Here is a 12,503-nt window from a genome sequence, read left to right as displayed (position 1 = left end):
GAATAATTATTCTGAGATTGCTGACAGCTGTTTTTATTGCTGTCTGGCTCACGTGAGTGTACTTGGCATGTAGTCATGTCTTCGTTTTGCAGGCACCAACTTGATCATTCTCTTTTAGCAAACATAAATTTCCAGTTTCCTCTGGCTCTGTTTGGATGCACTAGCACCCTAGTCAGTCGTCTTACTGTGCATAATTCCTATTTTGCCATAAAACCTGCAGAAAGATCTTCTCTATTTATCTGTGCTAGTTGCAGTCACTGAATTTGCAGACATTTTGAGCCACAGGCTTCTCATCTTTTGTCATGGGGAGGTCAGTTAATGCCTGTGTGAATACATCTGGATTTTGAGTCCGGTTGTTACGTATTTGGGCTTTGGTTGTCTGACGGTCGACACATGTTTTTCTTACTTTTTACTTCCAATGTGAGAAAGTATCAAGTTAATGTAACTTTTTTTTTTAATACCTCAACTCCTATAATTACACCTGTCATGTGGTCTTTTGATGTTTTCAAATGGGGCTTTTACTTAGTGCTTTTATGGTCACTTTTTATCTCAGTGGTTGGGCTACCTAGCTGCATTCAGAGTTGTACCTGTGCAAGCTTTGCTAGACTTTGCGCCTGTTTGCCTAGCAAAGCCAGCCCAGCTTGGAAGCAGGAACTGGCGTTGCTCTTAGCTCTGTCTCTGAGGCACAGAGCAGGCAGAGCCTGCACCGGCGTTCAGACAGTGGGCTGCATTTACAGGCTGGATTGCGAGTGGGTGGAAGGAAAAGCCACATTGCTGTGAACCAGGCACCATGCAATACTGGAATCGTGAACAGCAAATCTTCATCCCTGTCTGCTGGAACTGGTTTTCTGTGTACTTGCAAGCTCACACATTTTGGTTTGACTTGAATATGAAGTAGTTTGGGGAGCACTGAGAATTTATCTCAATTCTTCACAGTGCAGTGACCACTTACATAGGCAACTGAGTGACATGCCTGCCTGCTCTTCTTAGGAGTGTTTGCAAGGTCAGACAGCCACATAGGAATCTCACTGAAGAACGGGAAAGCGAAGTGGTTAACTGGCAGGAGTGAAAGGAAATGGGGATGCATCTAGGTAAAGAGATGAAAATGCAAAACTTAAAAGATTGGTCGAGAAAAATATGTAGGTAGTCTAAGAGGGTGTCATGTTGAAGGAAGGAAATACAGCATTTATCACAGACCGAGGTTAAGAGTATTCCTACACAAAAACACTTATTAGCTACAGTTGGTAGGTAAGTCAGAGAACTAGATCTTAAGAGTAGCCTTCTACAGGACATTTTTTTTAGTTGAAAGAAGTAAAAAGCTGCTTCTTGAAATGTTGAAGGGAAAGATTCTGAAAACTTGGATTTTTTTTCTTCTTTTAGAATCCTTGTGCAGGTTAATAACCAAAAGATGTCATCCCCGAACATCATCCCCAAATACTTGAGACATAGCACCTTAGCTTTCCAGTTCTACAACACAGTTTAGAAAAACAGAACATGCTTTCATCCTACAGCTGAGACTATACTCTAGACTACAGCTCTTTTGGTTATTCCATAGGCTTCTTTTTCGTATTCACTCTCTGTTCTTGCAGATGGAATAGATAATCAAACTGAATAAAGGTTGCCTGGTACTTTTCAGTATGAGATGAGGTGATCAGTTTTTTTTATTGCTTTCCAAACTATCTAGTAGAGCTCCAGTTTTCTGAGTTAGCTATCTGTCTCAGATTTGGGGACAGTTAGTTGTTCTCTTTTTTTAATGGTTCACCTATTTCTAAGGATGAAGCAAAGGAAGATGCATCTTTTTGCACGTGCTAAGTTCTTGAAAACATTCTGTTAAGACCTGGCACCTTTCTGGTTTGAATCACTGGGAAATTGCCCTAAAAAAACCCCACTAGCTCAAGTCTAAACGGCCAAGTTATAAGCCTCTGAAAAAATGGTTTATCTGGTCTGCATCCAAACTCTTCAGCTGCCACTGGGTGTGCTTTCGGCCCTTTGTCGTTCATATATAGTAACTGTTGGGTGTAAGGCACAGTCCTTGCATGTGTACAGAGAGAGATATATGTACATGCTGGGTAGGAGCTGAGAAACAGTGGGAAAGAGTAGGATGAGACTGTTCAGCAGGGAAGTTTTCCAACTGTAGATCTTAATGTATCTTGCATAAGAAATAGAAATCAGCTTTGCTGACAGTTCAGGTCCTCTAGAAGCAGATTCAGAGACGGACTTCATTACCACCAATGAGGGAGGGCTGGTTTGAATGCATGAACATCATAACCTGCCTGACGGTTCATGACCAACACAGTGACACAAGAAAGCTTTCTAAAAATGTTAGCATAATTTTACTTTGAAATCTTTCTATCTTTAATCAAGCCAATAATAATTTAACCTTTACAGTATTTGCTGTGTGAGATTTTAATTACAGGAACACAAGTAATTGATTAACCCAGAGAAGATGAGATTCTGCAAAGCAAAACAGGTGACATGTAAGTGTCGTATTGATAGGAAGTAAATGAATGAGGGCTCTCAATGCAATATGCATTGACACACTTCTCAAACTCACCATGAAGCCTCGAGAGTTGTATCTGGTGCTGCCGCAACAGAGTAGGATTCTTCCAGACCTGTTTATTTCTCTAACTGCTTTTTAGCTAAAGTTTACATTTTTCCTGTCTGACTCTATTTTAAGTTTGTTTTGGGGAAGATAACCCTTAAAGTGAGTCAGATGCAATATCGATTTCATACTTAGCTTTGTGTTTTAAGATGGAGAGAGATAACAAAAAACACGGCTAGTTCTGCCTTATTTTTTCAGGGAAAGATACAGCTCTGAAGATTCAAGGCTTTCCAGAAGTCTTCATAAGAGTTGGCACCTCTTAATTAGGTGAACTCAAGCACCCTTTCTTGATGAAGGTGGTATTTGTGATTATTTCTGGGAAAGTGCTTGTTCCAACAGTCAGACACCGTGAAGTGTGGGTGTACATTTACTGTGTGTTGTCTATTGGTTTCCCTTTTCCACAGGGGAATGCTATGTGTGACATGCAGAGATTAGGGGTTATCTGAGTAAACTATCACGCATTTGAAGTGAGAGTTAACCTATCAGGTGGACATCCTTAATCCAGGAAGAGAACATCCACCTGGAGACAAGTTGTATGAGATGACAATGGAGAGGGGAGACTCATCTCTGCTTCAGATCTAAAGGAAAAGGCTCATTTTCTGGGTCACTTTTCATGGTTATAAGAAATCTGAGGAGTAATAAACATTGTTTTCTCCCCACCAAGAGAAGGTAGCCCCAGTTTCAGAGTTATTTGGTTTGCTCAGAAACATACATTCGTAAGAACTTCACATTTGTCGGTAGGGATGAAGGGTAGTGATGGGAGGATTTACTACTCATCAAGGTACGTGGCTCTTCACCCTAGGCAAGTCACCTCTGCCATTGGGTGAGCATCCTGTTCTCATGTTCAGCTTTCTTCTACGACATAAACAACTTGGAGGACAAGAGAGATTCTTCTCCCTTTTTTTCTTTCCTTTTTTTTTTTCTTTTTTTATCTTGTCCTGGCTTTGCACTTAGCAGCTGCCCTATGTTCTTGAATCAATAGTTCATGGCAGAAGCTGCTTATCCCCTGCTCTCAGGAGGCCTTCTGACTCAGAAATGTACAGAGTACTAAAACAATAAACCTGGTTTAGTTGTTTATATATGGCAAAGTTTTCTAAGAAATTACGAAGAGCACATTTTTTTAAAAGTTTGTAATACTGCCTTCTCATTGAAATTTTTCACTTGTTCCAGATTTTGGCATGCTTGCCTAAGATTTAAAAAACAAACAAACAAAAAAACCCCAAACAGTAAAAACTAAGGAGAAGGAAAATAATCCAAGTCCAGTTCCGGTTTCCTCATCTGGATAACTCCAGTTAAAAAAAGTTTCAGCTATTCTTTCTTACCTATATGTGTCCAGAAACCTATAAATGCAAATAAAAAGGAGGGAAGACTTGGAGGGAGAGGGAAAGGTTCTGACTGCTCACTGAGTCTGGTTGCTAATCTCAAAATAATCCATAAAGTTCTCTGAACGAGTATAGTATCTGGAAGCAGGTGATCACTCTGGACTTGATGGTGGTAATAATAATAAAAGTTCAAGGAAAAAAGAAAGTGCACTATTCTTTACCCGTACAAGTTCCCCTGTAAGGAAGCGTGTGAGTGAACAGTGCCTGCCACATCGTACGCATGCTGGGTGACGAGCAACATGCTCCAGCAATGATGCTGTGAGCACCGAGGAAGCTGGATTAGCATTGCAGCAGCTGCTACATTCACCTTCTTTAACAAAGCTTCCCTGCAGACCACAGCTGTGACTTAGTATGTTTAGAAACATGCAGCTACTTTACCTGATCCATGTCATCACTCCTGAACCTGTGTTTTCCTTAAAAAACAACCCTCAGGTGCTGTCCGTCGTGGAGGAAGGCTGGAGGGCCGTCTTCCTCTTCAAGGTGTTGGTCAGGAGCTGCACAACTAGAGCATGCTGAATACTCTCTCTGCCTTAAGAAGCCACCATGGAGGTTGCTTCCAGATAAGCTGGGCTAGTTGGGCTGCTGTGATTTCAGAGGTCATTGCTCTGTGAGAGAAGTATGGCCTGTGCTAGCTCCTGACCTGCTGGGTGTCAGTATGGTCCCAAAATATCTCTTCTGGATTTTTTCTGGATTGAAAGTCTTAACCAGTGCTGTTTTCTGTCGCCATCATCCAATACGTGCAGTGATTGACTGACCCAGAGATCATCTAGTAGCTCTTTTTGGTCTGTGTAAGAAATAATCTTTGAGATTAGCCCTCTTAGACTAATTGAGCAGAGATTAGTCTAATCCCCTTAGAGCAGACCTCCAATTGCCCTGGCTTTGCCCTGACAGACTCTGTAAAAACTCTGGCCGTTGCCTGATTGATGAAGCAGACGTGTACTGACCGAGGTAAACGCGCTGCCAAAGCTGTATTGGCGGGGTAATTCAGCATCCTTGCTGTCAGATTTGTTAGGATGCTTGGGTGCATCCTAACATCCTGAGTTGCACCAAGAGCAAAGCAGCTTGATGCCCCAGAATGCGATGTCCTGCTTGTGTTGACTTCTAGTGTTATGAAATGCCTGCAGCACTGTACCACGGGCACGTTTCTAGCTGGCTTTCTCCAGGACATGCCTCCTGCATGCCACCCTGACAGCAGCCTTAACACCACCTATATGCTGCTACCTTGCAGTCAAGCTGCAGGCCACCCACCTGGCAGGGTGGCTCAGGCCCTGGCCCTTGGCATGCCTGCCCTGCCTCCAAGCCAGAGCCGTAGTGTCCCAGTGCTGGAAATGGTATGTCACAGTCCCAGGGGATATTCTCTGAAGGGATCAAGGGTCAAGGACCTCTCTGGATGCATCAAGGGAGTTGCAAAAGTCAGTTCTCTACCCAAAGTTTATTCAGGGCATGAGAAGAGGACTTGGTCACCTGCGAGTTGCTGAAGGCATGGGAGGTGATAGGAAACGTTGCATCAGGGTAGCGTGTAGGATGTTTTCCCTCTATCTGAATGTCTCTCTACCAGGACATCTCAGGTGCTTCAAAGAACAGGCTATTTCTTACCCACCCATCTCTCAATAGACACAACTTACTGCTGTCACTGGGAAAACACTGAAGATCAGCGATTCTAATACTGAGTGAAGCAACAAGCTGAGAGCGCAGGATGGGAGTTTTCCTGTCATTAACTGAACGGTCATGGAGACCAGAAGGTTTCTGAAGCTTCTACAGAAAAGCCGAATTAAAATCTAGTGCAACTTGGCAAGGCTTCTCATCTAGTGATTAGAGTACAACAGCGTTTAAAATGTTCTGCCAGGACCAGTCAGATGCTGATGGTAAAAGCAGGCTTTTGAAGGCCTATCTTAAAAGTCTGTAAAAAATAAAATACCTTGATAATATCTGTTGAACGTTTCTAAGAAGGTAGTAGTTGATCCTCAGTTAAAACATAGTTTCCAGCTAAGACTGTTTTTTTCTGACTTCTCTCTTTTGCACAACTATTGTAGAAAGACTTTGGAAAAGGTGAGCGCTTGCTTTTCTGTCAGCTGAGTGCCTCAAAGGTGAGTTAAACTCAGGACCCCAAGGGCAAAGAACCTCAAATGACTTGTCCTTCCCAGCTTCCTTCTGTTGTGGTAGGAAGACACCTTTGCACATGTTCGAGTCTGGGAATAAGAACTCCTTTCCTCTGCTGATACTTAGCAGATCCTTTACTGGCAATTTATCCGAACGTGCACGTAACCTTTATCAGCAGCCTTTTATTTTAATGGGCCAACAATCTCTTGTGGTGAAATTTGTTTAAAAAAAACATTATTTTTTTGACTCTTTGTTGAGTTTATAGTCTATGTCATGGTCTCAGGCAATGATCTTTAAACTCTTGAGCAAAATGAACGCATTACATTCTCATTTCATGCTTACGGAAAGGAAGTTGTAGAGATAGTTATTCGCCCCAAGGAGTGCTCTGTGGCACAGCAGATCCCCAAGCTCATGTCTGAGCAAAGATTCCTCCTGTAGTAACAATAAACAACAATAAAAATAAAACTCTGAAGCTAAAGGATCTTGTAAACCCGTTGGTTTCAGAACTACCCTGCTTCTAAGTGCATCAACATACACAGAGTGTAAGGCAGTAGGGGAGGAAAGGAGGTTTGCGTTATTTTTGTTTGTTACAAAAACTTGGAGCTTCAATCTTTCCTCTTTCCCTTGTTTGAAAAAACTCAATGAAGTAGGCGATGGCTCTGTAAGTCTTGTACTTACAAAAATAGCCTGGGTAAACATAAACTGCTTCAGGCCTTTTAGTGCTGTATGTGGCAAAAGAGACAGAAAGCCTTTCAAGCACTCAAATGGGGAATCTCCTGGAAAAGGACAGCCTGAATAGAGCCGGCCTTTGTGATGCCAGGGAAACAGGAGGTCAGGCTGAGTAAATTGGCTAGAATTATTTTTAAAGGGCTGTGATAAACTGGGAAGGATACGTTTATGTGTAACTGCACATTTCTGCACAACTGTAATGGGCAGAGGGAATATAAGATGTTTTTTTCCTTTTTTTTGGTCTTCTTGTTCTGGCTTGTTGGATGGGAAAGGAGAAAGTGAGGAGGGAACTCGTCTCTTGCATGCTTCTTGGTTCTAGACGCTGAATGCTTTCCCTGATCACTAAGTGATGAGGGAGAAGACAAAAAGGAAGCAATGCTTTATGAACCTGATCTCGGAGACTACGTACATAAAAGCAAGCTTGGAGGTCTGTTCGGCGGCGCGGTGATGAATAGCAAGTCCCTTCAGGGACTCTCCAGTCCTCACCCAGGGAGGAAGATCTTCCTACAGCCAATTATTTAAGCAACAAGCATGGTGCACTCCGGCTTGTAAGTGCACAGGAACGAACTGAGGAAAGAGTGATGTCACAGACAGACTTTGGTTGTCATGCAAACCCCAGGAGACGTGGAAAAAAGTTTGTAATAATAGTATTGATAGATAAATTTGCAGCTGGAGAAGGAGCAATAAGAAAATGGCTACAGGAGAGAAGTCACTGTGTGAACTTCCCCATGGAAACCACAGCAATCCAACGAAATCCACCAAAAACACTCTTCAATGCTCTCTCTTTCCTAAAGAGGAAAGCAAAAGTGATAGCTGAAATAAACACCGGTTCTCACCACCAGAATTGCTCGCGTCTGAGAGATGCTGTGAAGGGTCCTCGTGAGGTGATTCAAGCAGGCAGTTTCTTACTGGTACATAGGGAAACGCTTTCTTAAAGCTGCTAAAAACATTTTCAGGCTGAGGCCAGCTGACATCTAGTAAAATCAGTTTGCCTGAAATGGCCTCCAAGGAGAAGGGGAGAAATAATAAAAAAAGAAATTTGAAATTCAATCTTGTTTCAGACCCGCAGACCTTTAAGCTGGGCAAAGAGGAGGAAGGCAGACACAAAAACGTCTTCCCAGATGAGGCCACCAAAGCATTGAGATGTTGTCAAGCCAGGCCTGATGCGACGTGGCTGACCCTCCCAAGGAAGGGTTTGGCCTCGGCCTGACGTGGGAAAGATAAAGAGGGAGAGGGGAGGACACACCGGAGGGTCCGCACGGTCCTAGCCGGCAGGCACGGGTGAGCACCGTGGCCCCTGCCAGCGGCAGCCCGGCTGTGGCGCGGAGCCCCAGGAGCAGAACCTTCCCAGGACTGCCCTTTTCATGGGGCCATGGCCATGGGGGCCCTTCTCTCTGCTGGTGGGGACAGGCTGGTGGTCAGCCCTCTGCTCCTCCATCCACACCGGCGCTCATCCCTTTCATGGGACGCATGCTAACGTGCCGCCCTGTGATGAAAGCCAAATGCAGTTTTGTCTGCGACTTGTTGAACAAAGGTTGTGGTCAGGGAGGCTCTGGTACCCGCAGCCCAAGTAAGCGACCCGGTCTCTTAGCAAAGCGTGCCGGTGTGTCCTTGCTTTCTTCTTCAGTGAAGAGAGACCTTTGATTTTCAGGCAAGAGTGTGGGTACAGGGTCCTCTGAGGCCATGTGAAAAACCTGCTCTGATCAACTATCACATGGGCAATAATTATTAGAAACTGGAAGCAGCAAAGCACAGTCTCCGCATTTGACCTCCTTCAAACGGTGTCCACAGGGCCATCCCTAAGTGGATGACAGGAGCTGGGCTTTGTGTTTCATTGCGTTCCTTTTCTCTTCATATTTTCAAGCTAAAAGCAGCTTTCACCAAAGCCCTCACAGACTCTGTCGCTCTCTCCCATTTAGACAAGTGATAAGTTTTAGTGACAACATCCCCTCTCCTTTCCGCACCCAAAGGCTTTTGAATGAGTCGTTCCAGCCCGAGAGATACTCGTTTAACATTTTCCATGAGCTTTGCCGATGCTAATTGAGATTCACAGCACCAAGGCAGTGTTGATGGGATGCAAGGTCGCAGGGTGTATCTCTTCCCTGATTGAGCACAGCTTTTAGAAGCAGCTTCCTTCTGCCGGCGCTTGACATGAATTTGAAATTCACTTCCAGAGCCTGTTCTGCAGGCATTTTAAATCCACTGTTTTGTGAAGCCTCCTGCTGAGTGTCTTTCTAGGTAGCCAATGTGCTGCACGCCTTTGCAGGCTGCCCTTCTCTCTGCCTCTTCCGTTGCCGCAGGATGGGAAGTGTCGAGCATCTCCCACCTGGAGCTACTCTGGACATTCATGAACACAGAGCAAGTGATCGCCAAGTCTTCAAGGCTGGCTGGCTGACTGCTTGGCCAGCTGGAAGCACAGAAAATAGTGCTGCTAGTGCTGTATGGGGAATGCACTCAAGTGCTTCAACGAAATGTCATCCTACTTACACCGTAGAAAGCTGCTAAGGAGTTCATCTTCCCACCGCTCCCTGCTCTGCTTGGTGCTGGGTGCCATGCCTTGCTAGGGCCCTCTTCGACGCTAACAACTCTAGGACTCGGTCAGCAAAAACCACCCGGCAGAAGAGCTCACTGGCGCTGTCAAACCTGTCATTCCTACTCACTTAGTAAAGGTACTCAAGGCACCGAAATGGCAAGAGCATGTAAAAGATGTTTGTGATTATCAACTGAAACAGGCAGGAGACAAAGGAGGTGGAAAAAATGATTCATTTTAATGCAGCGAGAGGTGAGGAATCGGGTATACTCTCCTTCCAAACTGGCAACGGTGATTAATAGAGCTTTAATGACCTGGAACAGCAGTGTGGGGGCAGAACTGACTGGTAGAAAAAATATACAGCTAGCTCCATGAATACGAGGGAAGACTAGGGGGCTCTGGTGCTAACTGGGAAAACTAGATGCATAGCACCATGGTGGGTGGAAATCCTTTTCGAGATGCACGTGGAACAGGATGATTTGAAAGTTTTCATCATATATGGACTGTATTTCCTGGACTAATTCAAGTCACTTTGATCCCGGCATCATTGCATTTTATCATATTCAATAACCTAGCCTCAAAAAAGACAGCAAATCCGAAAATTGACAAACTATTGAGCTTCTTTATAAATTTATGGTGCCCCTACTTGAAATATTGTAGAGAGTTATTAGCATGCCATTTCACAGCATACATCAGAAACAGCAAAGCGAGCCAGAGATGAGAACAGGAAGGATTAGCGATACGCAAAACTTCTGCAGTCAGCAGTGAAAAAATAAGAATTGTTTGACTTAGAGATGAGACTAATACAATGAGACTAAGAGGTGAAGATGTGACAGTCGGTGAGTCGTACAGGGAATGTAGATCCAGCAAAGTCCGTGTACCTCCTCATAGCAACATCAAAAGGGAAAACATCTGAAGACGGTGTAAATACAAGGCACTGGAGTTTATTGCATGTGATAATCACAGTCAAGAAATTGATAGCACTGAAATGGATACAACACTTAAATGAATAGTGATGGGAAAGAATAAAACCACAGCAACACTCATAACACTCCAGATCTGCCCAAATCAATGTCTTGAAATTTCAATAGCTGCTACTGGAAACAGGGGAGAGGACAAAGTGTGCTACATGCTCTGCCTTGGGTGGGATGGTCCAGTGGAGTTAATCAAATTTACCTTATATGTTGATGCCAGGAGTAGCACCTGACCCTTTCTGGTGACCTCCTCACCCAGTGACAGCGACAGCACAGGTATAGTACAAATGTGATGAACAGAACCTGAAGGAGACCTGAAGTCCTTCCAGCAGCACTAAACATGCTGGATCTGGATCCTTTAAGGAAAACCAACTTGTTTTCAGAGGCAGTAAGGCTGAGACCTCAGCTCATTCTGGAAACACAGTGGCTGCTTTGCATTTAATCCTACTATTATTAATGATCAAAATATTCTGCCAGCTGGTGGGTATCTGGCAACCTGCGCGTCTGAGTCAGATCTCCATGCAGCGCCCGCTCCGAGCTGGCTCCAGTGCCAAAGCCATCTCCTTGTTGGAAACCTCCACAGAGGAGCCAGCCAGAGGACAGACTGCAGGTCTGATGACTAAAGGAGAAGTTTCTCATGAGCAAGTTGGTGCAGTGCTGGCTGCGTGTGCCATGCCTGTCCTCGCACAGCCCTCGCAGGTGGACAGCGCTGCTGGTGATGCTCGGGTGGGTGCCCACCAGCAGCAGCAGCCGCCGACCCAGAAGGCAGAGGCTTCGCAGGCACCCCTGGCACAAATGTCCCACCACTGCGGAGGTCTTGCTTAGCAATGCATTGAGAACGGCCCAAGATGCTCGTGCCCTGGCAGCTGCATCACTGCCTGCACGTCCTGCCTCCAGCACCTCCCTCCCACCACTGTGTTTCCCTAGGCTTCAGAGTCAGAGGAGAATGGGACTGCAAAGCATATATACACCAGTGCAAAGATAGGCACAGAAAACCAACAGCAAACCCTTAAATTACAGAGATGTTCATTGACCATGGGTCTGGTTCGCTCAATAAAGGCATATTTTTCACTATAAGAAACTGCCACATAACATTAGCTGTGTAAGGGGGAAAGGGAGAGGGAATGGGATGCAACAGCGTCATGAAAATCAGATAGGATTTTCTGGGGTGCACATCCCTCATCTTGTATCAGTAAAGCTGATGGGAAATTGATAACCATCTCCTGTGTGTAACAACAAGTCTTAGGGGAAGAAAAGTAAAATAATATATTCTTCATATTCATCGAAAAATATTTGGGTATTTGCAGACATGAAACTGGAAAGCTCCCTGCCAGCCCATCCTGTAAGCTGATATCTGACAAGAGCAGCAAAATGCATCTAAGTTTTAAATGCAGCTTCTTGGTAAAGAGACGCTGTGCCTGGCTGGAACTTATTCTAATGTATGCCATGTGCAAAAGGCAATGTTGACCTTGCGTGCCACGTGAAAGAGGCTCATTTGAGCTTCGCTTTACGATGCTGTGCTTACAGGCGAATAAAGATAATTTCTCTGGATTGTTACTATTTGCTTTACCAGCTGTCCCTCAAAGCGCTGGAGCAGATAATCTGAATGGTTTGGTAGCAGTTCTGTTGCAAAATCCTTGCTACCCAGTTGGCTGTGATCAACAGCGAGCAAACATCAGCCTTGCTGGATGGAGGGTGCGTCCTGGTTTCAGCTGGGACAGAGTTTGCTCTTCTTTTTAGCAGACAGAAGAGCTCTGTGTTTTTGTATTAGTCTGAGACTTGCTCTGAGAAGAACACTGACAGCGCACTGATGTTTATATCTGGCACTGAGGTCTCAGGGACTTTTCAGCTGCCGTGTTCTTGTCAGTGTGCAGGAGCACAACAGGATAGGGAGGAGCATAGCCAGGACAGAGGGTCCATGACTCTCCTTATGATCTGTACTTAGAATTAGGATTGAGGGCCAAATAGGCCAATGAAGTATTCCATATCATGCAACATCAGGCCCAGCATAAAGGTGAGGGTTGACCAGAAAAACAGGCTTTTCCTCTTCTGAAGCTCTCACTCTTGGGCTCTTGGAGTGCTATCTCTCTCTCTTGCTCTATTTTTGGGCCTCTCGCTCATCCAAGATTGCGGTGTTGGGACTTTAATGTTTTGGGATCATTAGTCCAGGATGGAACAGGCCTTGG

This window comes from Tauraco erythrolophus, chromosome 1 (assembly GCF_009769465.1).
Source record: "Tauraco erythrolophus isolate bTauEry1 chromosome 1, bTauEry1.pri, whole genome shotgun sequence".
In the NCBI taxonomy this organism is placed as follows: Eukaryota; Metazoa; Chordata; class Aves; order Musophagiformes; family Musophagidae; genus Tauraco; species Tauraco erythrolophus.
Note: the sequence above shows the minus strand (reverse complement) of the source record.